We start from the raw sequence: 4,312 nt of genomic DNA, 5'->3' as shown, positions 1-4,312 counted from the left end.
AAATGTGATTTTAGTGCTCGCTTGAGTTACCTGATGTGGAAGAGAGTTCCATGTAGTCATGGCTCTATGTAGTACTGTGCGTTTCCCAGCCTCTGTTCTCGACTTAGGGACTGTGAAGAGACCACTGGTGGCATGTCTTGAGGGGTACGTATGGGCATCTGAGCTGTGCGTTAGCTGTTTGAACAGACAGTTCGGTGCTTTCAACACGTCAACACCTCTCACAAAGACAAGTAGTGATGCGTTCATTCTCTCCTCTATACTTTGAGCCAGGACATGCATGTTCTTAATATTATCCCTCTGTGTATGTTTAAGGGCCAGCCACGCTGCTCTGTTCTGGGCCAACTTTAATTTGCCTGTGTCCTTCTTTGCAGCACTTGACCTTATAACTGGGCAGTAGTCCAGGTGTGATAAAACTAGCATCTGTATAACTTGTTTTGTTGATTGTGATGTCAAGAAAGCAGAGAAGCGCTTTATCAAAGACAGACCTCTCCCCATCTTAGCTACCGTTGCATCAATATGTTTTGACCATGTCAGTTTACAATCTAGGGTTACACAAAGCTGTTTAGTCTCCTCAACCTGTTCAATTGCCACATTATTCATTACAAGATTAAGATGAGGTTTAAGGTTTAGAAAATCTCAAAACACAATGCTTTTAGTTTTTTGACATGTATATTTAGGACAAGCTTATTGCGAGCCACCCATTCTAAAACTGACTGCAGCTGTTGAGGGCTGCAGTGATTTCACTCGCTGTGGTAGCTGACGTGTATATGTTGAGTCATCAGCGTACATAGACACACAGGCTTTACAGAAGGCTAACAGTAGGCCATTAGTAAAAATAGAAAACAGTAAAGGACCAAGACAGCTGTCTTGAGGTATACCACACTCTACCTGATTTCTGTTAGATAGGTAGCTCTCAATTCACAATATGGCAGAGGATGTAAAGCCCTAAAGCGTGAAACACACCAGAATATGACTGCCGATAGACTGCCAATAGGTACTTATCACAGTAGGAGGCGGATCCTTCTCTTGCTAGAACAAAAGACGTACCTGCTGTGTACCGACCTGGTAGTGACGTTTCTACTTGTAGAATCGCAATGCTCGACAGTGGCCTACAAGTTTACATTGAGCCAATCAGAGAGCACCAACCTCCACGTGGGGGAGCCGACAGGAGGGACAAGAAAAAAAATAGGGCACTTTTTCCAGTCTAATCCACCCTTTTCATCAGAATTGTTCCAACTAAAACAATAAATCTGCATAATACATATTTTTTTCTAGAACAAATCTTGACATCTTTTACGTCTAGCTAAGCAGTTTTGTGCTTGAAGAAGGATTTGTTGTTAGGTTTGATAATGTGCACTAGCTTATTTAGTTCGGTTTATCTATGGGCTGTATGCTATTACGGAGAGTGGATTAAATAGTTTATTTGTCATCTTGCTAGCTAGTTATCTAGCTATGCCATCTGGCTAGTATTAACAAGGGCTTTCTATGACAATAGCAACAATAGCGCAGCTAGTTAGTTAACATTGACTAGACCCCTCAAACTCAACTCTGGACCTTGAAACCAGTTCCACTATGATTTTTACATTGTTCCCCTCTAATCAGGGACTGATTTAGACCTGGGACAGCAGTTGGGTGCAATTAGTTATCAGGTAGAACAGAAAACCAGCAGGCTCCGGACCTCGTAGGGTAAGAGTTGAATACCTCTGGACTAGACCATAAAGCAACACACACGGACATGCATTGGCAAACAACGCTACTGCCACCTTCTGGTTTGGAGTATTTTAACAAGGCTGAGTGGCTGACGACCTCAAGGTGTTTGCTGTGTGAACACAAAAGAGATTGACTGCTGACACTCTGTTCAGAGGTGCTAAGTACTGTTGGCAGGCAAACACTTGACAATCCTACCGGTGTGTCTGAGCTATAACACACAAGCTTTTCCAGCAGCAGATTATGATCGATAATGTCTAACAAAACACCTCCCATAATCTTCTTGTTATCAATTTCGTTCAGCCAATCATCAGTAAGTATTGCTAGTGCCTTACATGTTGAGTGCCTTTCCCTATAAGCAGGCCAACTCTTGCCTTTGGGGGCCCTACGTGAGATTTGGTTGGGGGGCCTCCCCACCAAGCGGACAGTATTTTTTGTGGCCCCCTTGACTTGGAGAGAAGAATTTATGTTTTAAAATAAATAACCTACCATTCTACACATTTTGCCATGTGGCGTAGTCGAGAAAATGTTTCTGTTTTTAAGAAAGTTTTCTGTAGTTCTACACATTTTGCCATTGAGCAGAGAGAAACATTTGCAATTTTATAACAAATGTCATGTAATTTTACACATTTTACCATGGGGCAGAGAGACATATTTGCAGTTTTTAAGCAAGTTTTCTGCAGTTTTACACATTTTGCAATGGGATGGAGATACATTTTGAGCATTTCGAACCCCCAAAAATATATATACAGTATACTGCATATATACAGTGAGCTAAAAAACTATTGAGACAGTGACACATGTTTGGTTGTTTTGGCTCTGTACTCCAGCACTTTGGATTTTAAATGATACAATGACCATAAAGTTAGACCATCAGCCTTAATTTGTGCGTATTGTCATACATATTGGTTGAAACGTTTAGAAATTACAGCACTTTTTGTACATAGTCCCCCCCATTTTAGGTGACCAAACATATTTTGACAAATTCACTTATATATGTATTAAAGTAGTCTAAAGTGTAGTATTTGGTCCCATATTCTTAGCACACAATGATTACATTTTTTGTAAATAAGAATAGAATACATTTCTTAACACTTCTATATTAATGTGGATGCTACCATGATTACGGATAATCCTGAATGAATTATGAATAATAATGGTTAAGAAAGTTCCAGACGCACAAATATCATACCCTGCAAATAATGCTAACCTCCCCTGTTATTAGAATGGCGAGAGATTAGCATGTCTTGAGGGTATGATATTTGTGCACCTGGAACTTTCTTAACCATTATTACTCATAATTCATTCAGGATTACCCATAATCATGGTAGCATCCACATTAATATAGAAGTGTTTAGAAACATATTCTATTCTTATCTACAATAAAAGTGACTCCAAAATGACTCAATACATTATTTACTACTGCTTATGCCGCTTATGCCTGGAGCCGGGCCCTGACCATAAGCATGCTGAAATTCTGTTGTTAACTTGTTTACTGTGAAATGGCATTGTATCTGGTCGAACACCATTTTTTTTCAAAAGCTTCAGGTTAAAAAAGTTGAGGGTTAAAAGTTAAAGGTTGGTAGCAGGCTGAGTTGAACCAGTTAAGGGTGCTTTGCTATTCTTGGGTAGCGGAATGCCATACTCAGACATTTTCCATCCAAGTTGTTGTCAGTATAGGTGGTTTGTCATTATTGACACAGTATACAGCAATGCTTTTTTCACCTCTTCCACGCTCACTTTACAGAATTCCAAATTACATTGCTCGTCTTTCATTATTTGGTCAGTTATGCATGGATATGAAGGTTCAGAGTTTGTTGTTGGCATGTCATGCCTAAGCTTGCTAATCTTGCCAATGAAAAAATCATTAAAGTAGTTGGCAATATCAGAGGATTTTGTGATGAATGCGCCATCTGATTCAATGAATGAAGGATGGAGTTGAGTTCGCCTTTTTGCTTGGGCCGGGCCAATACCAGTATTGCGATACTCGTTAGTATGTTGGCAAGGAAACAAGACACAAAGCGTATTTCACTTCTTTAGGAAAACAGCTGTAATGTTGGAAACAAACATCATTGTGTTGTCATCCAGAGTCACATGTATTTCTTTTCCAAGCTACAGCACACAATATTTTACTTACAGCAGGTTTTTTAAGGACCAAAGAGATTGATTCGTGTTTTAATTTTTGCCATGGAAAAAATATTGTTAGACTGGTATTGTCCCGGCACTACTTTTGGCCCAAGATTTAATTTAAGGTACTCTAGTGTAGATTTGACCTTGTGTTTTAGGTTATTGTCCTGCTGAGAGGTGAATTCATCTCCCACTGTCTAGTGGAAAGCAGACTGAAACAGATTTTCCTCTAGGATTTTGCCTGTGCTTAGCCCCATTCAGTTTATTTTTATCCTGAAAAACTCCCCATTCCTTAACGATTACAAGCATACCCATAACATGATGCAGCCACCCCTATGCTTGAAAATGTGGAGAGTGGTACTCAGTAATGTGTTTTATTGCATTTACCCCAAACATAACACTTTGTATTCAGGACACACAGTTAATTGCTTTGCCACACGTTTTGCAGTATTACTTTAGTGCCTTGTTGCAAACAGGA

Source organism: Salmo trutta, chromosome 24, assembly GCF_901001165.1.
Source record: "Salmo trutta chromosome 24, fSalTru1.1, whole genome shotgun sequence".
NCBI lineage: Eukaryota > Metazoa > Chordata > Actinopteri > Salmoniformes > Salmonidae > Salmo > Salmo trutta.
The sequence above is the reverse complement of the archived record's forward strand: the minus strand, read 5'-3'. Positions refer to the sequence as shown.